The sequence below is a fragment of the Protopterus annectens genome, chromosome 7.part1 (genome assembly GCF_019279795.1).
Source record: "Protopterus annectens isolate FY-2018-M chromosome 7.part1, PAN1.0, whole genome shotgun sequence".
In the NCBI taxonomy this organism is placed as follows: Eukaryota; Metazoa; Chordata; order Ceratodontiformes; family Protopteridae; genus Protopterus; species Protopterus annectens.
The window spans coordinates 254,029,917-254,056,895 of NC_056740.1; the positions used below are offsets into that span (position 1 = coordinate 254,029,917).

Here is a 26,979-nt window from a genome sequence, read left to right on the forward strand (position 1 = left end):
GGGACCAAAAAGAACCTTGAGTAGATTCCGGATTCTAAATGATCTGTTGGAACTGGCTGGATGGCCCTTTTCTCTAGAAGCTTTGAAACCTCTAGCTTTGCAATTTCCCATAGACCGGGTGGAACGTCTGGAAGGGATCCTTTTTGAGGGGAGAGGCTTTTCTCGAAAGGTATTTTGTAACCCTCGGATATGATCGACTGTACCCATTTGTCTTGAGAGAGGGAAAGCCAGGCTTCTGGGTACAGCGATAATCTCCCCCCGACTGCCTCCAAGGGTGGGAAGTCGGGCAACACCTCAGGGATGCTGGAAGGGCTTGTCAGAGAGAGGTTCTCTGCTGCCCTGGTTCTGCGGACCCCCTCTGCCCCTAGGGCGGCGTCTGTTATTATTACCCCCTCTGCCTTTGGGGGTAAACTGACCACGCAAGGCCGGGCGTGACTCCCTGTGATTTTTGGAACCACATTTTCCCTCCCTTCTGACCTTTGGGGTAAGGTCTAGAAGGGGTGGAGAAACGGACTCCTACGGCAGAAAGAGTCTTGCCGTCTTGCTCGCACCTGGTCAAAGTGTCCTTCACCTGAGGGCCAAACAAAGTTGTCCCATCAAAGGGAGAGTTTGTGAAGGACGCCTTAAAGGGGTCGGCAAAATTGCAAAGCCGCATCCAGGACTGACATCTGAGAGCCACTCCTGTGCCTGCGGCTCTACTCGCCCCATCGGCTGCATAAGAAATGAGCCGCATGGAGGAGTTAGTTATGGAATTTAGGATTCCCAGTTGAGAGGCAATCTTCTCTTGAACCCCTGCAGCTGACGGATCCTGTACTACCTCACCCAATTCTTTGAGGATATCTCTTTGAAGTCGGGTGAAGTGACATAGGTAATTCAGCGAATGCATAGCAAAGGTCGCTGAGGAAAACATCCGCTTACCATACCTGTCCATGGTCCTAGACTCCTTGTTAGGAGGATGGACTGGTACGGAAGGATCTGCAAGTTCCTTCTTGGTGGCGGCCGCCACCACCATGGCATCAACCGGGACACCTTTAGTGAGAAACTGTTTTTCAGTGGGGGCCGTGATAAATTTAGAAGGCCTCCTGGGGACTGGTTCCACCGAATCAGGAGATGCCCACGCCTTTCGAGCTATCACGTCCATGAGGGGGTCAAAAGGTGGAGACACCCAGGAGGTGGAGGGTCGAGATCCAAAAGCCTCCAGGTATACAGATTCATCCTCGGAAGGATTAATGGAGGGCCAGTTCCCCCTCTGTTTCAGGAGTTCAAGGATGTCTGAAAAGGAGACATCCTCAAAGGGGGATCTTGGGGACCCCTCCAACTCATCTAAATCGGTATCTGATGTCGTAGACTCAGGGGAGTCTAAGTACTTCCTCTTGCAGGTCCTCTTATGCAGGGGTTCCCCTGAAGGATCAGGAGAAACCTCAGAAGAGGAAGTTCTTCCCAATGGGGAAACCTGGGGCAATGGATCTCTGGGTCCGGGAGCAAGAGAGTGGGAAGAGACATCTACAGGCACTGTAGAAGGAGGAGCTAAAGGAACCAACTGCTGACTGAGCTCAGGGGCTAGCACACTCCTCATCACCTCGCAGGCTCCCCTCCCGGGGAGGACCGAGAGCTCCCGCTCTGAAGAAACAGGAATCCCTGGCCCCACCGAAAGGGAAGGCTCTGAAGCAGATGTCGGTGCCGAGCTCACCAAGGCCGAAGCCCCGAGAGGGAGAACGGGTAGGACAAGGGTCCGATGCCACTCGCCCCCTCGGTGCCAACCAGGGAAGCCCGACGACCGGATCCCTCCAAGGAAGGTCTCAAGGAGGAGATAGGAGTCGAGAATGACGGAGCCGAAAGGGGTGGTATCGGCTCCAAAGCACCAACAGTCACGGTACCAATAATCTCCGGCTCCGAACTCTGAAGGAGAGTCGAAGGAGGAATTTCTGGAGGGTGTGGAATAGCGATCGTCTGCTGTGACGGGCTATGGAGCATCTGGGCCAGTGCCTGTGATTTCAACAGTCTACTCACCACTCCCTCCAAGTCATGGTCTGAGAGCCTGGAAGACCTTGAAGATCGGCTCCGATGGCTCCGCTCCAAAAGTAAGGGAGAGGCCGGAGCCGAGTAATAGACTCCAGCGAAGGAGATCTAGATCTCTTTCTCGATGGAGCCATCGGAGCCGAAGAACCTTCGGTTCCAGTTGGAGTCGACAGCTTGTCGGCTCCGAGCTGGGTTAGAGATGTGTCGGCTCCAGTCGGAGCCGACGCAGGCTTCGAAGCAAAGGTATCTGCTCCAGCCAGAGCCGACAAGGGTATTGAAGCCAGGGTATCGGTGCCAATACTAAAACTTCCGAAAAGGAAGGATCGGCTCCGGACGGAGCTGATCTCGACTCCGGTGGAGTCGGAACCAAGGCCACAGACTTGGACACTAAAGTCTGGGCCTTGGATGGCTTTGAGGGCTTCCCCGAGCCGGACTTAGCTGGGGAGCTCTCAGGCTTGAGAAGACCTCTTAAAATTAGTTTGTTTCTACGTTCCTGCAGGACTCTCTGGCTGAAAGAGTGACAAATAGCACAGGAGTCCTGCAGGTGTAGGGGTCCCAGGCAATAAATACAAGAAGTGTGACCGTCTGTCAGAGACATCTTCTGACAGCACGAGTCACACTTCTTGAAACCTGAGACCCTGGTGTCTTTAGACATGACTGAGTCCTAAACACAAGACACACACCACTCAGTCCAAAAATCACACTGACTAAACAAAAATTAAGTACAGTGAATAAAAAACACAAACACACCTAAACAAAGCCTGACAGGAAAACTGTTTGGGAGGGGAAGGCCTAAGGCCTGAAAAAGAAAATATAGATAAGGGAACGGGAAGCTAACGGGAATAGAGCTAAGTGAATAGGATAACTAACCAACTATGGAAAAGGAAAATTTAAAGTATTGGGATATTTAAATTTCTCAGAAAGAGTAATTAAATTCACTTACCAGGAGCTGGCAAAAAAGGTGACCTCATGAGTGAAGCGGCAAATGAGATCTGGGTAATCACTGCCTTGCATCATGGGATATAGGGCTGCCTCGAGCTGGTAAAAGTGACTCTCGAGCTTAGCAAGTGCCGAGTCGGAGCCGAGGATCGGCTCCGCACCCATCCAGCAAGAATGAAGGTGAGATTGACAACTTAACATCTTCAGTTTTAAACAGAAGGGTGTTTTTCCTTGTTTACATTACCTTTTGTTATCTAGCAGCAACTTAATGGGAATTTTTGGCAATTTGAAAAGGACAGCTCTTTTCTTTGCAGATTGTACAGTATCAACAAATGTTACTGGTTTGGGATTAAACAAAATAACCAGTAATTAACTAAAGAAGACAAATTCTGCAATTACACTCAGTAAGAGGAAGTCATCTTATAATTTAGTAACTGCATACCATATCACAAACAGTAAACTGAAATTCTAAAGGATTATTACAGTAAACTGAAATTCTAAAGGATTATTACTTTAGTTACAAGTGTCAATAAAAACTGATACTTAAGTTGTGGCCAAAAACAGAAAAAGAAAATTACAATAGGCATGCTCATTATGCTTTTTTTTTTTTAACTGACCTTTATTTTGCCATAGATACACATACCCCAAAATGCATTAAAGAACCTAGCATGAACCATACAGCTTGGTCTAGAAAGGCCCTTCTCCCACAACGTGCTATTTTGCAATTCAGAGATATGTTAGCTGTAAGAAAGAAAGAGCTCATTATTGGTTAATTTGCATGTGTATGAAATCACAGTTACTACCATGATATTCAGATTACTGCTGCTAATGTAGGCAGTGGCATCCCCCATCACTCTTTCACTTAAAAATACACAAAATATAAACACAGCACACTCCTGTACCTTTCCCTAACCTGTCTGCCCTCCCATGGATCCCAGTAATCCCCCGATTCTCATTATTAGCTGAAGTGCCATTACAGCATGCGTTTAGTATGCTCTGGTGGCTACTGATTCTTCCCACTCTCTTGATCACCATAATATTTTACATGCTGTTATGACACTGCCCTGGTAGCTAGTGTGTCCCCCCACCCACGATCCCAGTTAAACTTTACATGGTGTTAAGGCATTGCCTTGGTATATAGTGATTCCACCTCTCTTCCTGAACCTCATCCTGAAAAAGGTGCAGTTAAGATACTTAACTAACATGCATCTCTGGCGTCTAGTGAGCCTCTCCACCACCACCCCCGATCCCAATACTGATGCCGATGTCATTATGACACTTTAAAGATGAGTTATCCCTGATTTCTAGTGGCTCTCCCACCCCCAATCTTGATGTTCGTGCCATTAAGTCTCTTAACTAGCATGTATGCCCGATGTCTAGTGATTCTCCCACCCCCATGCCTCATCCTGAAGTCAGTGTCATTAAGACACTTAACTAACATGTATGCCTGGTGTCTAATGATTCCCTCCATCCCCAATCCCTGTACTGACACTGGTGCCATTATGGGACTTAATGGAAAAGGTATCCCTGGTTGCTAGTTGCTCCCCCACCCTAACAACTCCCATACCATTTTTGTGGTAGGTAGCTGAACACATCTTTTTGGCCATGTTCAGTGCCTCAATATGGTGGGGCCAGCAGTGCTGATCTACATGGCTGTGCAATTTCTTCAATCAACTGACATGTAATGCCTTCCTGGAAGCAGTTCTGGGAGACAGAACATAGCTAATTAGCAAATACCTCTCCCCCGGACTGCCATATTAGCATTCAGCATGACTGTAGAGCCAGACTGCTATGAGTATTCATGCTAGAGCACAGTGTTAAGACTCTTGCTGAATATCAAAAGGTGATTGACATGCATAAGGAGGTGTTACACATCTCGGTACCTTCTTGAATGCCACCCACACAGCAATAGAAAAGAAATCCTTGGAAATATTTTCATTGACATCATGCATCATTCACTTCAACATATTTAAATTGTTTAAGTCTTTCCTTTCCTTAAATTTTGCTCCATCTCCTGATTATTATTCTGCATGTACTGTTCCCACAAATTCCATTTACTTCTATTCAATTTGCTCCTTCCCTTTTTAAAGATTTCACTCTTATTCTATTATCTCCACTACAAGCATTCAGTTGTTCAAAATTACCATGCTGTGTCAATGTTTTCCAACTAAAAGTGGCCATACAAATAACAGAACATTAATAACCACTGAAAGGAAATTAAGATTATGGCATACTTTGACGAGACCACATTTTGCACTACCATACAGGAAAGGGACTTCATAAAATCCAAGCCAGCAACATGGAATCAACTACCCAGAGACATATGTTCTCAAATAACACTGGATGGCTTCAAGGCTAAACTGAAGGGGCATCTACTACAAGTAATTACCTGTAACTGATTTTGCAACACTGGGTAAGTTGCTGTAGACCTGCAAACTTACTGTAACTGGGATATTTACAACTACTACATATAAACATCACCCTAAGAGAAATGCACACTGTAAACACAGTAATCAATACACATATTTCAGCAGTGATTGACAAGTTGTTTCTTGCTAACTTTTTTAATATGCACATTTTTGTATTTTTAATATGCACATTTGTTAACATATTATACATTTTCACTTTTGTTATCGTATTATGTATTTTGCCCTCAGAACCCCAGGCTATGTCTGAAAAAGAGTCCAATGTTTAGACCATTTAGTTATCAAATTTCAAATAAGTACTTCAGTTACAGTTGGTTTAGATTTTGATTTCTATCTTCTAGTAATTGCTTTTTTTGTCAGCCAACAGCATTAAATTTAGCACGACCTTACAATGTCTAGGCAATTAAGATATTACATTCTAGCTCAAAAGAATAATTTCCTCAGTTACAATCATTTGCTGCCTTAGCACTTCTGACAAAGTACTCTGTAAGGAGTTTTTAAAATCTGCCAACTTGTTAAATTCCCAAAAAATATGGTCCTAATTAACCTTTCCTCTTCCGATCACACCTCCAGCAATTGCTATCTACTGGAGGAAAAATTCTCTGAAGACTTCTTGGTATAGAAGTATTTAAGCAAATGAAAAAAAAAGGATTTACGCAAACATTTCCATGCAAAAATCCTAAACCTTCTGGACTTTGTTGCATAGTTGGGATCCATACAGATATCCTCCCACTTTTCCATTGTATATTGCCTTTCTATTCTCTCTTCCCAGTCTCTTCTAATCTCTTTTGATTGATTCTTATAGTTATCAAGTAGTATTTTACATGTCTTATTAATCAGTACTATTAACAGCAGTTTCTGTTCTGCACTCGACTAAAATCGAATTTGAGTTTGTCTTTCACTTCCCTATCCCTTTTTCTTTGCTTATACTTTATCATCAATTCCTGGTAGGGAAGGCAGTCTTTAACCTGTAGTCCAAACTTCCATTTTGTCTCATGTATTACCTTTCCCTTTACAGTTATTTGTTCCCAGTAACGTTGTTCCTTTGCTAATTTTCTCCAATAAATTTTAGTCCCCTCATATCTATTTTCTATGCCCCAATTTGCAGTCATTCCTATTGGTAAAATATCCTTTCTCTATTCCCATGCTAGCCTATTTCTTAGAATACCTTGCACTACTTTATGAATATAATATTCTTTTTTTTTCAAAGAATGTTATTAAATAATTATAATGAACAGATATTTCCATGAAATTATAACATTTTTTCTTTAAAGTTAAAAAACAAGAAAATAAAAAAAACTTCTAATATATAAACCAGTGTAACTAAACTATGTACAAAGACGTTCAGCATGCAAAAAAAATCTTAATGTAGCTGTAGGATTAATAAAAAATCATCTGTTTACATAAATGAATAAACTAGTTTTCTAGAAGTTCATAGATGATATTCCATGAATTATATAATGTAGTATTCCTAGATGATCTAGATTTAATAGTTAACATTTCCAAATTACAAGTTTCAAGGAGTATATTTTTTAAATTCCAGCAATGTAGGTGCTGTACTAGATTTCCAATTCTTGGTGATTATTATTCTAGCTATAGATAGTATAGACCAAACCAAAGGGTACTTATTCTCTTTTACACAATAAGGAACATGAGTATTAAATAATAGATAGTATAGACCAAACCAAAGGGTACTTATTCTCTTTTACACAATAAGGAACATGAGTATTAAATAATAGATAGTATAGACCAAACCAAAGGGTACTTATTCTCTTTTACACAATAAGGAACAGGAGTATTAAATAAAACAAGTGATTTAGATATAAAGAAATTATCAGTAAAAATTGTTTGCAACAAATTATTGATATCATCCCAACATTGTTTTAAATATATGCAGTTAGAAAATATATGAGACCAGCCAGCATTCAATTCAATATTACATCTCCAACATGTTATATTCTTTTTAGAAAATATACTTATATTATGAGGAGTGATAAATGATCTATTTAAAAATCTCCATGTGAATAATTTCCATTTTAAAAAAGTAGTCATACTTGCTGATTGTAAAATATTCAATCTGTCTTTCTCAGAAGGGGGATTATTATTAATTAAAGAAAAATATTTCCAATAATTACCTGAATATGTATCTAAATCACATTTAATTGCCCTATAAATGTTTGATAACTTGTTATTAGCAGGAGATTTATGCAAAATTGATAAAATCATATATTGTATTAGCTTGGGAATTTTTTCCTAATCATGGGAGACATAGAATCCAATTTATTTAATACATATTGTCTAGCTTCTCGAACCATAAACATGTATCAAGTTTATACTCTTCCAAGAGTAAACTATTGGATTTTATCTCATTATTTATCATCATTTGGTGCCAAAATAGTAAATGCTTTTGCTGAAATACAGACATTTTTGTATAATCTGAAGATAAAATAGATTTGTGTGTGTAGGCTATAGGGAAGAGTAAGAAAGCCAATTCTTATAGATATATTTATATATATAATTTTTAAATGATTTTAAAAGAAAAACTATATACTTAAAGTTAAAACTCAGAGAAGAAAATTCAGAAATATAATCTTTTAACCTCCAAATAAGTGGATTATTAATTATATTTGGCTTATAGGAACTGTTTATATCTTTGGTATTTTGTGACAATACTTCTATAAACTCTTTCCACTTAGCAGTGTATTCCACATCAATGAGATGAGAGATTGTATTGAATACTGATGAAATTGAATACATTTCTAAATTTGGTAAGGCTATACCCCCATTATTCCAATTATACATATGGTATGTTAATGCAATCTTTGGCTTATTTGGTAACCACAAAAATTTCTGAATCATTGAATTAAATTTTTAAATTATTTGGTAAGAAGGAGGTATAGATAAAGATTGAATTATATATAAGATTTTGGGGAGAAGGATCATCTTTATTAATAAAAGTTTATTGTCCATAGAAAAGGGTAATTTGTTCCATTTATTAGATTTTCTATCGGTAATAGACTTTTATTATATTTTATTTGAATGGTATCTTTAATATTGTTAGTAATAATTATACCTAAATATGCTATTTGTTGAGACTGAGCTATATATTCATTATATTCATGAGGTATATTGTATTTTTTGAACCTGTTAAAAGAATTTGTGTTTTATTATTATTAAAAGTAAGGCCAGAATTTTTTTGAAAATATTCCACGTTTTTAAAAATGTTTTTGTATAGATTCCCTTCTACTCCCAAGAGTAATCAATATGTCATCTGCAAACATTTGTATTTTAGATGATATAGTGGGGTTTAATTTGTATCCTTCAGTATCTGTATCATGTCTTATTAAATGTGCCCATGGTTCCATAACTAATGAAAATAAAAGAGGGGATAAAGGACACCCTTACTTAGTACCTTTTACTACTGGTATATTTTGAGATAGCCAAGCTTATGTTAAAATTGGTAGTAGTATATCTTCATAAAACAGAGTGAGAAGATTGATAAAATTATTGGAGAAATTTAATTCCTTTAATAGAGAGAACAGATATTCCCATGTAACTGAGTCGAAAGCACAATTTATATCTAAACTAACTAAGGTTAAATTTGTTTTAAGATTTTTCACCGAATCAAAGTTAATATTCTTTTAATGTTATCATATGAAGTTCTCTTTATTATAAACACCGTTTGATCACTATCAACTAATTTGGGTAAAAGTGTTTTAAGCCTTTCTGCATAAATGGACATTAATAATTTGTAATCAGTGTTTAATAGGGAGATGGGTCTTATAGGAGGTACACTTAGAGGGATCTTTGTTAAATTTTAAAATAGGAGAAATAAAAGTGTATTTCCAAGAAGGTGGAATTATGTTTTTGTCCTGAACAAGATTAAATGCTTTATAAAGTAATTTTAGAGCATTTATAGGTAGTAATTTGTACATTTCAGGAATGATGTCGTCATTACCTGGTGCTTTATTTTGCTTTAATTTGGTAATGTGAGTTTGAAATTCTTTGAAAGATATTTGTTTATCAATAGAAATCCCCTGTTCCTCTGAAAGTCTTGTTTTAGTGTATTTATTAATAAATGTTTTTATTTCCTCTTTAGAGTTAATTTCTGTAGTTGTTTGGTTGAGGTTTATAAAAAAACTCTCTAAATTCAGATACTATATTATGAATTTCCAATACCATTTTTCCTTTTTTAGGGGAGAATATTTCATTAATATGATTAAATCTATTTAATCTTTTCGTTTTATTAGCAAGAATTTTTAAGGATTTAGGGTTAGAAGAGAAATTTATAAACTTGAATTTTTCTATATTGATCATAGTTTTATGTTTTAATATTTCTAGATATTTATTATTTAACATATTTATTTCTTTTCTTTTATCTGATACATCTTTATCACCCATATTACTAAGTTTTAAAGTGACTATTTACATTGTATATCTTGCAGCTCTTTATCCCAAGCTTTCTTTTTTTCTTGTACCAATTCAATATCCTACCATATAGATAAGCTTTTAGGACATCCCATATGTAAATTTCTGATATATCATTAGTATTATTAAGTTTTAAAAAATTCTGTACTTCTGTAGAAATGAAATCATTAAAATATTTTAATTTTGTGATATAAGCTGAGATACTTTTTATATGAATATTAAAATTTGGATTGACTACCACTTCAAAAAATTATATAATTATGATCTGATAAAGGACATGAAATCACTGCTGATTTGTTTAAGGAATCTGTTAAATTATTAGAAATAAAAACTCTATCTATCCTCGAGTATGAGTTATGTCTATGAGAAAAAAAGGTGTAAAACAAAGAAGTAGTACCTGCAAAATAATTTATATCTTTCAAAAAATAAGTATCTGAAAAGTCTTTTAATAATTTAGATGATGTAGATATTCTTCTCTTCCCATTAGTACTAGAGTCTTTGTAATCTAGAATACAACTTAAATCTCCTGCCAAAATAATGTTCCCTTTAGAGAATAGTACAATTTGATCTAGATGTTGTTTCACTGTGTTTATCCCTATCACTGGGATCCAATATATGTTAATCAATGTGAAAATTGTACTGTTTATTTCTATGGTGACTGCACAAAACATTCCTTTATTATCCTTATATGTATCTATTATTTTAGGAAAAGGCATTATGCTCTTCCATAGGATAGCTACTCCTCTCTTTTTCTTAGTATGTTCAGAACTTACTAAAATCTTATATGTTTTAGATTCAAGTCTGAATATATCCTCTGTTATTAAGTGAGTTTCTTGTAAAAATACTAACTAGGATTTATGTAACTTAAGATATCTAGTTAAATTCCTCCTTTTATTAGGATTATTTAAATTATTAATGTTATTGGTTCATAGGTTCATAGTTTAGTACTAAGCTAACTGCCCTTGTGAGACATTTTAAGCTTAGCCAATTATCCTTTGTGGGACTCAAACCCTGCACCTTGTGTTTGTAAGGCAAACACCTTAGCCATTAAGCCACCCTCCCAACCCCAAGAAGAAGGGAAACACAGGCTCTGATGAGAGTTGAACTCATGACCCCTGGTTTACTAGACCAGTGCTCTAACCCCTCAGCTACAGAGCCACTCAACTGATATACCTTTTAGTTTAGTCATTGAAAATTAAATGATGTAAATATAAACATACTGATCTAAGAAATACACAAGAATATATCTAAAAGGAATACTATTATGATCATTAGAACAAACATAGTGTAAGATTATCATATTCTTAAAATTAAGGTTGTTTCCTACTACATAAGATATGAACGTCTGAAAAGTTATTAGAAAATATTTATAACATAAACATGAAACAAAATAACCAACCTGAACCCCTCTGGAGTTTAAAACTCCTAACTCGAATGACATCAGTCATTCGAATCGACCTCCTATCAAAAGCAGCATCCAATCAGCACCTTCCTAAATGTCTATAGTCATAACTATAAAAATAAGGCTTCTCATCAATATCATAAACAATTTTTTGTATGAACCAAATACATAGATATAATGTTGTGTCAATTGGTAAATTGATGACAGCTACATCTTAGGAATAAAGTACAGAATTTTCTTACATTAGTTAGTAGGTTATTAAGAACTACTATGATCTATTAGTTCGCTTCTGTTTTAAAGTAATCACCTTTGATAAGAACCTTAAAAAGAGACCATGGCATTCTTTTATTACCGAAATATGGCTAATAAAGGCTGAAGTGTGATATATAGTACTGCCATAGGTGATCAGCTAAATGGAACATAGTTGTAAATAAATCACCTAAGGGCCTTCAATAACCACTAACATTGGCAGCTAATAAATAAGATGCTAATAAAAGTGATTTTACTAACAATCAACTAACATACTGATTGTTTGAAAGAAATGAACGCTGCATTTCTTTGCCAAAAACCAAATATAGTGATTACTCATCAAGAAGTAAAACCAACAACATCCTGCTAGTTTTCTTATAACCAAACACCCCTGTGCAGTCTCTCATAGAAGAGTGACTTCTTCTTCTTTCGGCTTTTTCCTGGTTAGGGGTCACCACAATGGATCACCTGTCTGCTCATGATTGGCAGTGGAGTTTTACAGTGTCGAGTTGCCAGCCCGGCACCCAACCTTCCACAGAAGGCACACACACGCATGCACTCACACCTAGGGCCAATTAAGAGTGTCCAATCCACCTACAGCATGTCTTTGGGATGTGGGAGGAAACCGGAGCACCCAGAGGAAGCCCACACGATCACAGGGAGGACATGCAGACTCCGCACAGAAGGTACCCCAGCCGAGGATCGAACCGGAGAACCTCTTACTGTGAGGCGACAATGCTAACCATATAAGAGTGACTAATAAACCTTAAAATCTTCCATTCATTGCATTAATTTGAGTTACCTCAAAGGTTCCATCACCATACTGAAAACTAGTGAAAAGGTCATATTAGTTCAAAGAAGCAAGGTGCTTAAATAGCTCCTGTATACTATATAAAAGCCTTATTTAAATATAATGAGCTTTTTATTATTCAATTATAGCTTATACTATCTTTGAATTTTGAAAAGCTATTTCGTTAACAAAACAAAAGATGAAAATTTCACATTTTCTAATGATAAACAGATCTAACTATTTTTAATGCACTTGTCCTTGCAATATTATTGCTGCCTATATGGTACATCCCTATCAGCCTATTACACAAATGCATTAATAAAATAACTGAGATAACCTATTATATACATCTATACATTTAACATTTTGTTAAATGCTTCATGAATATTTTCTCAGCAAGTCAATAGTTATAAAAAATGTACATGTAACACAAGTATATAAACAGCTTGTAGCGTTATTAAATCTTCCAAAAATGCACAAATCACAACTAGTATTTCTCATCAAGATATTGGCACCCTTGTCATACATAAAGCAAATATTTTATGAGAATACTACTTGTATATAAATACACAAGGTTCAAGAATACCTATGATGATCAGAAAAAGTATTTAGGCTACATGCGTAGTATAATCCCTATTTATTTAAGACATTATTGCATATAATGTCTTACAATAAGTTGAAAGTAGTAATCTAGTTATATCTTCTTTCTGTATGCTGTATGAGGAAACAAATATGATTCAGTAGCTTCCCGGTGAGGATCAGAAGATCAATTTACTTCTGACGCCTTCATGATGACGTTTTAAGAAAGCTCCAAGCTTTCCAGCCGCGATGGATACCACAGTCTCGAGCTCATCATGAAGATAAAGCTTTCAAAGTTCCGGCGGGAAATAGTAAGTAAAACATTACTTAACTACATATAAGGCAATGTCTTGAGACTCCCTCTATACCGAGAGAGATGAAAGAAAAAAAAAACCTTGCATATACAACATGAAGCAATGACAGCTATCAAGCAAAGTTTCACCACACTATCAACCAGACTCTCTGGTTAATCTCCGACCAAAGCACACAGGCACCAAAACATACAATTAACACAAACACCACACATGTCCATACAGTGCTAGAGCACCAAACCATAGCCTCCAAATAAACACACCAACAACTCGGAAACGACAACAAAGCCATACCATTACTCCAGCCACACTGCCACTCACATCCCGGGTCAGATGTACCATCACTACCACAGCAATTCTACAACTATACATCAGGCCATCATACAAGATTCCTTTATCAAACAACCATAAATCAACTAAAATACAAATACAGCAATCATAACTAAATAAAAGTTTTCCAACCACTATAGGAACCAAAATCAAGATAAACAAATATGCCCCCTAATGATAAGCACCACTACAAGACATCCGGAAGCAAAGATAGCCGAAACAGGAAAATCACTGCATCCATGGGAATCAAAGCAATAAACATTAAGATAATTAATCTTAAACAAATAGTACAAATGAAAAAAAAATTCCAACAAATGACTATTCTACAAAACAAAATAGACAACTATTTAGTTAACCAATTTACATTACATTAAATATAATACCAAAAGCTTACCTGGATGTCCGGTTTCATTTCCCCAACTGAGTGAATCAAGTGCAAGTATGTACTTGTTATGATTCATCTTTTGATTTTTTTTTTAGGGTCAAATATTTTACAAGTGTTGTTCTCAGCATTTCTTTTAAGACTAGGACTGGCCCACTCCATTTCATCTACTTTTTCCAGTATGTTATTAGATTTTATATAAGTTATTGCATTGTCTAGGTCATCAAAAATTTTAAAACCATCTTGATAAAATATTTTCAGTCTTGCAGGAAAAAGCAAATGGGTTTTTATTTTATTCTTTTTTAGTTCTCTGACTAAAGGCAAGAAATTTTTCATTTTTGATAATACTGAAGAAGAATAGTCATTATCAAAGCGTATAATATTATCCTTCAGTTTGATTGGGGATTTTGCCCATGCAGTCTTTAGTACCATTTCCTTATTATGGGCTGATAGGAACTTTACAATAACAGATTTGGTATAATTACTCTTGGTGTTTTTAGATGTCACCATTGATCTATGGGCTCTTTCAATACCATATGAAAGAGCATCTGGCAGTTCAAGTACTTCAGGCAACCAGGAAGATAAAAGTGTTTCCATATTATTTCCCTCTATGTTATCCGGTAAGCCAAAAATTCTCACATTATTCCTACAGGACCTGTTCTCAAGGTCATCAACCTTTGTCTGAAGAAGAGAATTTTGCTTTAACAGGAACTCAACATTATGTTCACTCTCCTGAATTCTGTTATCCATATCACTTAATGCAGTTTCCATTCCTGAAATCTGCTTCCTTTGTTGCAACAAATCTTCATGTAGAATGCCCATTTGGTGAGAACACTTTTCTTTGAAATTGTACATTTTTATATCCATTTTGTCTATTTTGACACTTAGTTCTTGAATAGTAGTTAGTAATGACTGTAGTTCTTTTTTGATAGTTGTCTCTTGATGAGAAGATTTAGTAAAGCTCATCCTGTTCTTTTACTGTAGTACTTGCAAGTGTAGCTTTGACAGGAAAACTTATAATCTACTTGAAATTTTTTATATACTACCCTAATATATATTTTAAAGAATTAATTAAAATAAAAAAAAACTATTATTAGGGAAGTTTATATCAATATTTCCTGTCAATAAAGTTCTGTAAAGGCAGAGCTGATAAGAAAAGCTGCTACTCTGTGCTCATCTTGGCCACGCCCCCATGAATATAATATTCTGTGTGGTTGTTATACTGCTTAAGGGCCTGCATCCAAAATCCTACCTCATGGCTTTTTGCTTTGATTTGTAACCTTCTGCTTATGTTATGCATAGCAGCCTTGACTGCATAGCACTGAAATGTCCTTCAATTCAGGTAATCCTAAACCACCTTGTCCAATGTGGAGAAACAACTTATTCCACTTAAACTCTAGCCCTCTTCCAATCCAAAATAAATTATTATTTATGGGCTGCAACTTCACCTCTGGTTGATAAATATATGCGTAATTTAGATGTAAGAACTAAAGGGACTAGAAATATTTTCACTGATTGTATCTTGTAATGCATCCACATGACTCGGGCAATCCAAGGAATACCTGCATTGTCAGGGTCTAATTTTGGATATTAGCATCTCAAAGGTCTACGTTTTGTTATTTACTTGGCAAATTTTGCAATCAGCCTACCGTTACAGGCATAAAGCTTTGTAAATAAGTGGAGTGTTTTCAGGAAATGGCCAAACATCCATTCATGATATACTGATGAGATCATAAGAAAAGAAGGCAATGGTATAAGAGGGGCAGTGACTGATAGCATCTTCAGATCTTTCCTGCCAAGGCACAGCCAAATGGGAAGACCTTGGCGCTTAAGCCCTTGTGGACCAAAATGAGACAGCTTCCTGTTCCACTGGTCCACCTGAGAGGTTCCCAATCTCTCTCCTGGAAGTATGGCAAAGTAAAATATGGAAGGGGCCTAGCCGGGGGATGAGAGGAAATGCTTAATTAGATAAAATGGGAGGGCACTGCTGTCCAGAGAACAACATCAAAAGGAAAAGGGAGACAGTAAAAAGGAACCTGGATTGCATCAGTGAATGTACTCTATATACATTTATGGTACATTCCTAACACAAACTGTACTATGTTCACCATACTATTCACTGTTGCAGTACTTACTTCTTGGGAATATTCCCAAAGCAAGAAAGTAGTGGGATAACTCTGTAGCACCTTATGCATAAGAGAGGGTTTGGTATGAAGAGATGCCTGTCTTAAAGGAAGACTAAAAAGGGTTTTCTGCACATCAGTACACTAGTTATGTGAACCTTCTGGCAGAAGTGGCAGCCACCAAAAAAAGAACAATGTCTTACCATAACGTTCCATCTGTGTTGTTTATCTTCGTTCATTCATTACTGATGGGTTATCGGTTCCATCCTCGGAACTGAGCCGGCCAATATCAAGCTCGTGTCAGCCAAAAACTCTCGAGCCAAGGTCCGACCCAGAATGCTCTGCTCTCTGTTACCTCAGATTGAGTTTGCAAGTTGATAGACAAAAGTAGAGGTTACCTCTGGTCATAACAGACCTACAAGAAAGGAGTACATGAGATCAACCAAGAACCTCTGGAAGGGGGTGGGGGGTGGGAAGTAATAAATGAACGAAGATCAACAACACAGAAAGAACATTATGGTAAGACAAAACTTCTTTATCTGATGTTGTTAATCTTCATTCATTCCTTACTGATGAGACAGAGTTCCCAGCTACCTGTATTACTAGGTGGCCCTCATGGAAGGACATTCCTGAGCACCATGGAGCCAAAGGAAGCTCTACCTCTGGAGGCCAAGTCCAATTTGTAATGAAGAATAAAGGTATGAGGTTTGGCCCAAGTTGTAGCTGAGCAAATATCATTGAGGGAAGCCTTAGCATGGAAAGCTGCTGAAGTTGCCTTAGATCTTGTAGAATGTGCTTTGACTCTATGAGGCAAGGTGAAATTGTTTTTGTTGTAGATAAAGGTGATACAATTTCTCAACCATGAAGCCTATGTAACTTTTCATAGAGGATGACCCCGTGTAGATCCAGAAAAAGCCAGAAACAGTTGGTCTGATTTACAGGTAGATTTTCTTCTGTCCAGATAAAATCGTATTTGCCTATGAACATCCAAGGAGTGCAGGCAATACTCTCCCTTGTTAGAATGGTTAGGAAAGAACACTGGGAGATTAATAGACTGGTTGATAGATTGCTCTGACACCACTTTTGGTAAAAAGGTAGAATTGGTTCTCAGTGATACTCTATCCTTATGGAAGATAAGATAGGGAGGTTTGATGCATAAGGCCTGAAGTTCTGACAATCACCTGCCCGATGTGATTGCAATCAGAAACAAAGTTTTCCAAGAGAGATATCTTACATCACCAGAAGATGCAGGTTCAAAGGGTGGAGCTGTTAAAGCTTGCAGAACCAAAGCCAAATCCCAAGGTTGTACGGGTTCTCTAAAGGGAGGTTTTAGGTGGATAAACCCTTTCAAGAAAGTCTTACAGAGTCTGTGTGACAAGTGACGAATCTTGAAAACCAATATGAAAATTTGAGATGGCAGCTAAATGTACATGGATAGTAGAGGCAGACACCCCAGAGTGGAAAATATGTGGTGAGTAATCCAATACCACCGAGACTGGGGCTGCCAAGGGGTCTATTTGTTTATCTGCTGTCCATAGAGAGAACCTCTTCCATTTGTTAAGATAGATTAGTCTGGTGGGCGATTTATGAGATGCAATAAGAATACTGCGCACAGGGAACAAAAGGTTTTCCTGCCTGGCAATCATAGGAAGTGGAGAACAGTTTCAGGGTTGTTAGACTGGGGTGAATCAAACCCTGCAGATGAGAGATCAACGTTGGGGATGGATTGATGATCCACAGTTGATCTAACAGGTGAGGCCAAAGGAAGGGAAACCAGACTTGTCGAGGCCAATATAGAGCAATGAAGATCACTTAGCTCATCAACTGTCATGCTTTCTTTAGAAATTCCCCGTTTGTAGCAAAAAAATAAAACGTATTTAATATAATAAAATGGATGAGCGCTTTCGCATAGCCAAGCTATGCTTCTTCAGATAGTCAAATTACATATACATTTAATTCTTATTTATATACACAGGAAACATTTTTGGCGGGCTTGTTAGCTCATTCAATTAATCAATCAGAGCAATCGCCGGAACTTTAAGCACTTGCATAGTTTAAAACTCATAATATTCAAAATGTGCTTAGTGTTTAAATCCATTAAAACATATAAAACATGAAAGAAAACATAAAACATCTTGACTAGCAATCATTATTAAAATCCTGCACGATAACTGGTGTAAAAACCATGTAGCATTTTCATCAACAGTACTAAACTGTAACTGTACTTCATTCCCGTGCCTAGCTAAAACAGCTATAATGTCTTTTTATATATAGCAGATATTGGCCAACAAGATTTTACTCTAGATAGCACGACAATCAACAAGACATGCCGTAAATATGATACGAGTCTAATACAAATATCGTAGCAGGTCATTATGCAAAATCAATTAGCGACAGTAGAACCAGTCACAAAAACTGTTACCAAAGTTAACTCTCCAGCCTACATGATGCAGTCTATTTAATTTGCTGCAACATAAACATAAACATAAGGTCCCAAACTGAAGCATCTGCAAATTATATCTTGAGACTTCTAACTATGGTGTATCCATAGCGCGTATAGAATTCTAAGAAAGAAAATAAGTCCGTAGCAACACAATCTTAAATATAAAAGGATTTTTTAAGGTTTAAGGTACTCTTTAGAATGACAACTCTGTCGTAAAGACCTCATGCCAGGTTTGTAAATATACTGTATTCCTGGTATATTTCTCATTACAATATACTCGTATATGTTCTTAAGATAACCCAGCCTATCAGAAAACTCTTGACAGGAAAGGACAGCATATATAATAACAACATAGAGTCAAATAGACTATCTAAGGTAGAGGGTCAAAAATATGTCAAGTATTACAAAACAAGGCTCAATAAGAAATAGCTCTTAGCTAAAGACATCTAGGATGGGCAATGTAAATAGGTGAATGAAACAGACAGTATAAATAACACCAATATAAATATGTGTAAAAATAGTGGCAGTATATAGTTCGCTAGGTTTTGGTCACTATCTGACACTGCCTAAGATAACGTCAGATTCGACTGTCTTTTTATAAGGGTCTGTTATTTAAAATGGGTTTTATGGATAAATGTTGGTTTATCCCAGGGTCAGCTTGTGCTTTCAGCAAAAGAATCCATTTTAATTCCATGCATGCTAAATTATTAATGTTGTCTCCTCCTCTAACGTTGTCTCTCATTACTTGCAGTACTTTGAACGTAAAATAATGTGTATTGTACTCGTTAATATGCTTTGCAAGTGCATCTGTTTAGTGAAAGACTCAGGCAAATAAAACAAAGAAAGTTGATTAGAGACTCTAACGATTTTGCTAATGGCCAGATATTTGTTTGGCCAAGAAATGTACATTCTTCGGCTATGGTAGAAGGTGGGAGTTCTCTTAATACCACTACCATACATTCCACAACTGTAGAAGTCAACACTGTACCTTCTAGCTCGAATGTACAAAATTCCCATTCCATTGATATTCCGTCACCCTCTGCATTGAACGGCAGCTCTTTAGGAGGTAACACTGTCAATAACACTCCTCTTCCCAACCAACAAGCCGACAAAAACCACATAACATCTGGGGCTAGACCTAAAGATACAGCAAGCACGTCTACCCATTTTTTACCGTTTCCCGTCAAACAACAAACGGCATGGAGAGGCCGCTCCAACAGCAGGGGGCCCCGCAAGAGGAAGGGCTCAGAAGAAAAGTACGGACAGACGAGAAAACAAAGGAACTGAATGATTTAGTCTGTAATTTGTCAGACTTTCCATTGTCAGACTCCACTGTCACACTTCTCAACAAAGGGTTAAATTTTATACCCTCTCAACTTAGTTGCTTAAATGAGACTTTGGTAGATCTTAGATTATTCTGTCGAAACGTGGCTTTAAAGTTATTTTTTAAAGATAATACTGCTATACAAACAGATGCTGTTAGAGAGTTCTTTAAACGAAAAAGTAACTATATGCCACCCATTCCACATGATTTGGAAAGCTTTTCCAAACTATGTGAAAAAGACATCTATGATTATTATGTTAAAAATCAGAAAAGATGTAAGTTTTTTAATTTGACAGAACAAGAGCAAAGATCCCTTAATCAACTGAAATGTGACCCAACAATAACTATCAAACCTGCAGATAAGGGCGGGGCGGTAGTCTTACTTAACACCATTGAATATGTTACTACCATGACATCCATGCTTGCAGACACTGATACATATTCTTTAGTACCCAAGGCCTTTGTCGATAACACCATTAGGAAAATACAGGAAGATTTATATGACCTGTTACTTTGTGGGCAAATTAGCTGTGAGACCTATGAATATTTCATGATCGAACATCCCATGATACCGATTATAAAAGGTCTGCCCAAAATACACAAAAACGTTACACCTGTGCCGATGAGACCCATAGTAGCTAGTGAGAGATGGTGCACGTATACAATTTCTTCTTTTTTGGAATGCATGTTGAGACCGATAGTGAATGCAATTCCCAATATATTATCGGATTCCTATCAGTTGATTGAATTTCTGAGGGACTTTAAACTTGACAAAGATGCTTCTAACTATTTGCTAGTAACAATGGACGTAGTCAATTTATTTACAAGTATACCAAATGAGTCAGGTCAGCAAACTATAAATGATTTATTACTTAGCAGATCCCAATATACTAACAATAGACAGATACTAATCAACTATCTACTTGAGATAGTACTTAACAACAACATTTTTATGTTTAAAGATAAATTTTATTTACAGAAGTGGGGGGTTGCCATGGGCACCCCCTGCGCCAACAGTTATGCAAACCTAGTAGTTTATGAGTGGGAATGCAATCATTTATTTAATCACACCCAGTTCAATAATGTAAAACTCTACAAAAGGTTTGTAGACGATGTACTCTTTGTATGGGAAGGCAGTCGTAATGACTGCATTAAATTTGTAAAAGACGTAGAAATTATGAGTCCTTTTCTTAGGTTTACTGTTGAAACCTCGAGTTTAGAGATAAACTTTTTAGACCTAACCCTAAAGTTCAACACAGACAGAGGAATCAGCACGTCACTTTACAGGAAACCAACATGGAAGAATTCCCTATTAAAATTTGAGAGTATGCACCCTAGGCACACCTTTTCAGGTATTGTTACAAGTCAGCTGAATAGAATATCTAAAATTTGTACCAATGAAACTGATTGTTTGAGAGAAGTCGCCTTGCTAGAACAGCTACTAAAGGACAGAAGTTATAACAATAATCTAATTAGGGATTGCAAACAGAAGGCATTAGGTTTACCATCCAACATGCATATTCCAACACAAAGCTTTCATCGATCATTCAATCATATAAACAGGAAGCAAGACAACTCAGGAAAAATATCCTTTTTGTTGAAATACACGAGTGATGTTTTTAACATCCAGAAATTAATTAAGAAAAATTGGAATATATTGAACATGGATCCATACACCACACAGATTGTTGGCACACACCCCACCTTCAGTTACAGAAACTGTAATAATCTTAAACAGATCTTATGCATAGACAAATATAGCTATGTTAACAACGACATAACTCCATCCATAAGAGGGACATTCCCTTGCGGAAAATGTCACATGTGCCCACATATTTCCAAGGAACAAATTTTTGAACATCCTCATGGATTGTATGTTTTTCACCCAAATCGCTACTATAATTGTGACAGCACAAATTTGGTATATCTAGCCACATGTGAATGCTGTCCAGCATTCTATGTGGGTCTCACAAAAAGGAGACTCAGGGACAGACTATACAACCACCTTTACGACATTAGGAAAAAGAATGAACAAAATGCACTTGCAAAGCATATTAACGAGTACAATACACATTATTTTACGTTCAAAGTACTGCAAGTAATGAGAGACAACGTTAGAGGAGGAGACAACATTAATAATTTAGCATGCATGGAATTAAAATGGATTCTTTTGCTGAAAGCACAAGCTGACCCTGGGATAAACCAACATTTATCCATAAAACCCATTTTAAATAACAGACCCTTATAAAAAGACAGTCGAATCTGACGTTATCTTAGGCAGTGTCAGATAGTGACCAAAACCTAGCGAACTATATACTGCCACTATTTTTACACATATTTATATTGGTGTTATTTATACTGTCTGTTTCATTCACCTATTTACATTGCCCATCCTAGATGTCTTTAGCTAAGAGCTATTTCTTATTGAGCCTTGTTTTGTAATACTTTGACATATTTTTGACCCTCTACCTTAGATAGTCTATTTGACTCTATGTTGTTATTATATATGCTGTCCTTTCCTGTCAAGAGTTTTCTGATAGGCTGGGTTATCTTAAGAACATATACGAGTATATTGTAATGAGAAATATACCAGGAATACAGTATATTTACAAACCTGGCATGAGGTCTTTACGACAGAGTTGTCATTCTAAAGAGTACCTTAAACCTTAAAAAATCCTTTTATATTTAAGATTGTGTTGCTACGGACTTATTTTCTTTCTTAGAATTCTATACGAGCTATGGATACACCATAGTTAGAAGTCTCAAGATATAATTTGCAGATGCTTCAGTTTGGGACCTTATGTTTATGTTTATGTTGCAGCAAATTAAATAGACTGCATCATGTAGGCTGGAGAGTTAACTTTGGTAACAGTTTTTGTGACTGGTTCTACTGTCGCTAATTGATTTTGCATAATGACCTGCTACGATATTTGTATTAGACTCGTATCATATTTACGGCATGTCTTGTTGATTGTCGTGCTATCTAGAGTAAAATCTTGTTGGCCAATATCTGCTATATATAAAAAGACATTATAGCTGTTTTAGCTAGGCACGGGAATGAAGTACAGTTACAGTTTAGTACTGTTGATGAAAATGCTACATGGTTTTTACACCAGTTATCGTGCAGGATTTTAATAATGATTGCTAGTCAAGATGTTTTATGTTTTCTTTCATGTTTTATATGTTTTAATGGATTTAAACACTAAGCACATTTTGAATATTATGAGTTTTAAACTATGCAAGTGCTTAAAGTTCCGGCGATTGCTCTGATTGATTAATTGAATGAGCTAACAAGCCCGCCAAAAATGTTTCCTGTGTATATAAATAAGAATTAAATGTATATGTAATTTGACTATCTGAAGAAGCATAGCTTGGCTATGCGAAAGCGCTCATCCATTTTATTATATTAAATACGTTTTATTTTTTGCTACAAACGGAGATTTTATTTATTCGTGGTGACTCCTTCTGTTTCCTGATCTTGGTTACCTGTTTTCATTTGTCGGAAGGCATCTTTGAGCACCAGCAACAGTTCTTACCAACAATTTCTTTAGAAATTGGGAGATGAGGGGAAGAAGAGTATAGGCATAAAGAAGACCCAAGGGCCAATCGTGGACTAGAGCATCCCTTGGTGATTGCCCCCGAAGGGGGATCAGGGCAAAGTAGCTGCTGCACTTATAGTTGGTTGGGGAGGCAAATAGGCTGCAGCAAGGCTGGCCCCAGCAATTGAAGATTTTTGCCACTATCAGAGGATTGAGGGATCACTCGTGAGGTTGTAGAATGCACCTGCTCAATTTGTCCTCTATCACGTTGGACCTCCCGAGAATGTGAGTTGCAGTCAGAAAGCAGTTGTGAGCTATCACCCACTGCCATATTCTCAAGGCCTCTCGGCATAATGGGTAAGATCTGGTGCCCCCTTGTTTGTTGATGTACCAGACCACTGACATGTTGTCTGACTGGATCGCAATAGTCCCTGATGGAAGGATGGAGTGAAATGCTTGCAACGCTAGAAGCACCGCCCTCAGTTCCAGGACACTGACATGCAAAAGGGCCTCTGTCTCCGACTAGGTTCCTTGGACTGAGTTTCCCTGACATAACCCCCTCACCCCATCAGGGAGGCATCTGTGGTCACCGTGGCTATTGGTTCTTGGGGGTTGAAAGGGTGAGACCATTGGTGGAGATTTTGAGACTTCCACCAGAGTAAATCTTGCTTGCATCTCTGAGTTTCACTTATCTGAAAAGACAAAGGATGTTGTAGAGGGTACCACTGAGTGAGAAGTAGCCACTGAAGAAGTCTACTGTGGAATCTGGCTAGAGGAACAATGGTAATCAAAGCTGCCATTGACCCCAACAGCTAAAGCACAGATCGAGCTGGGGATCTGTGGTGACAGAGAAGTGCTTGAACTTGTCTTATTCTCTGCAGTCTGTGTTCTGGCAGGGATGCTGTGCAATTTCTCGTGCCCAACAGTACCCCTATAAATTCCAAAGACTGAGTTGGGGTTGTGTTGGATTTCTCCCAGTTTATAGTGATTCCCAGGTTTCAAGCGGTTAAGAGGGTATACTGCAGGGCTTCTTCCAGTAGATGCTTGGTGGGGGTGATAAGGAGCCAGTCGTCTAGATCTGGAAACTCCTGGAATCCTTGAAGTTGCAAGTGAGTGATAACCACTGCCATGCATTTTGTGAACACTCTGAGGGCTGTAGAGAGACCAAAGGGCAGGGGTCAAAATTGGTAGTGAATGGCTCCTTTACGGAAGCGGAGGTATCTTTTTGAGCATTTGTCCATTTTTATGTGGTAATACGCATCTTGAAGAACTACAGAGCACATCCAATCATCTTCTTCCAGAAGAGGAAGGATAGACTGAATCATGACCATCTGAAATTTCTCTGTGTTTACAAATTTGTTTAGTGTACTGAGATCCAAAATTGGTCTCCAGCCCCCCTGTCTTTTTTGGCACTAAAAAGAACCTTGAGTAAAATCCGGATCCTATCTGATCTGGGGGGACTGTCTGGATAACTCTTTTTTGTAGCAGCTTTTTGATTTCATGTGCTGCTGTTTCCCTTTGACTGGATGGAACGTCAGGTAACACTCTTGATGAGACTGGGCAAAGATGGAAGGGGATGTGATAGCCTCTGGATATAATCCGTTGTACCCAAGAGTCGGTTGCTATCTTTTGCTAAACAGCGGGGTACAAGGTGAAACGACCCCCAACCGCTTCCAGAGGTGAGCAGTCGGGCAATGCTTCAGGAGCGCCGAGAGGGCTGGCCAGAGAAAGAATCTCTGGAACCCCAGTTTCGCGGACCTCCTCTGCCCTGAAAGGGGCATCTTCCATTGGAGTTTCCCCCTCTGCCTCTAGGGGAAAACTCAGCACATCTTCTTCTTCTTTCGGCTGCTCCCATTTGGGGTCACCACAGCAGATTAACTGTTTCTATTTCATCCTGTCCTCTGCATCTTGCTCTGTCACACCAACCACCTGCATGTCCTCTCTCACCACATCCATAAACCTTATCTTAGGCCTTCCTCTTTTCCCGTTACCTGGCAGCTTCATCCTTAGCATCTTTTTCCCAATATACTCTGCATCCCTCCTCAACACATGTCCAAACCAACATAATCTTGCCTCTCTGGCTTTGTCTCCAAACCTTCCAACCTGGGCTGACCCTCTAATATACTTATTCCTAATCCTGTTCATCCTCATCACACCCAGTGCAAATCTGAACATCTTCAACTCTGCCATGTCAAGCTCTGACTCCTGCCTTTTTGTCATTGCCACTGTCTCCAACCAATATAACATAGTTGGTCTCACTACCCTCTTGTAGACCTTCCCTTTCACTCTTACTAGTACTCATCTGTCACAAATCACTCCTGACACTCTTCTCCACCCACTCCATCCTGGCTGTACTCTCTTCTTCACCTCTCTTCCACACTCACCATTACTCTGAACTGCTGATCCCAAGTACTTAAACTCATCCACCTTCGCCACCTCTACTCCCTGCACCCTCACCACTCCTCTATCCTCCCTCTCATTCACACACATATATTCTGTCTTAGTCCTGCTGACCTTCATTCCTCTTCTCTCTAGAGCATATCTCCACCTCTCCAGGGTCTCCTCCACCTGTTCCCTACTCTCACTACAGATCACAATGTCAACTGCAAAAGTACAGTTTTGTACCTACCATACATGTAGATGTTTGAGTGTATACTCTGCTGCAGTCATTACACTTGGGTTATCCTGCCGTCAGGCGGTCCCTCAGTCGGCCCGAGTTCCAAAGTCTTGGTCCGGCGTCCATTGCTGTTGCTTCTTCCCTGACGTCAGTGAGCCAGTGGTATATAAGATGCAGCCGACTCCATTTTCTTCAGTTTTTCTTGCCCCAGATGTCAGGTGCCCCCAAAAAGGTAGGCAATGAAAATTGCTAATAAAACATACATAAGAAAAGCAATCAAAAACTTTCAGTTACCAGCAAATACTCCCCATAGGTAGCAAAGGGTAGAAGGCCTAGGTAAGTACCAGCAGGGAGGAGGGAGGGTAACCTAGACTGCAGCAGTGTATACACTCGAACATCTACATTTATGGTAGGTACAAAACTGTACTATGTTCATTGTGTTACACTGCTGCAGTCATTACACTTGGGTAGAATCCCAAAGATGAGGTAGGGTGTTTGTTTCTATAAGGCATTAGGGGTGGCTATAAGGCCCTGCAGCACTGCAGTGACAAAGCCAGCTCTGGATTTAGAATAAATAGGCAGATGGTTATGCTTGGTGAAGGTATGTACAGAACTCCAAGTTGCTGCTTCCAAAATGTCCTTGGTAGGTACTCCTCTGAGGTAGGCAGTTGAAGTGGCTTGTTGCCCTGGTGGAATGTGACCTAATGCTGTTAGGTACAGCTTTTCCATGGTGTGTATAGCAGAAATGTGTACAGTGCCTTATCCATTTAGAAATCGTCTGTTTTGAAATGGCTTTTCCCTGTGCTCCTGCAGCATACGCTACAAACAATTGCTCAGTTTTCCTGAAAGCTTTTGTTTTGTCCAAGTAGGAGCGTAACTGCCTGTGTATGTCCAAGGAATGCAGAAGTCTCTCCCCTTTATTCTGTGGATTTGGATAAAAAGTTGGCAAGTGAATAGTTTGGTTTAGAGCCACACTTGATACCACCTTTGGCATAAAAGTAGGATTTGTTCTTAAAGACACCCTGTCTTGGTGGAAAATTATGAAAGGTTCCACTGCCATTAGTGCCTATAATTCTGA

General features: G+C 38.2%; 1 protein-coding gene and 1 non-coding gene across 3 annotated transcripts in view; both read right to left on the minus strand.

The window, feature by feature from the left end:
* CCDC66 (coiled-coil domain containing 66) overlaps window positions 1-26,979 on the minus strand; it is a 1,871,188-nt gene that overhangs the window by 797,123 nt on the left and 1,047,086 nt on the right. The gene's annotated exons all lie outside the window — the stretch shown is intronic.
* Window positions 10,898-10,970, minus strand: TRNAT-AGU. Its single transcript has one exon. It is a non-coding gene; the product is annotated as a tRNA-Thr (tRNA).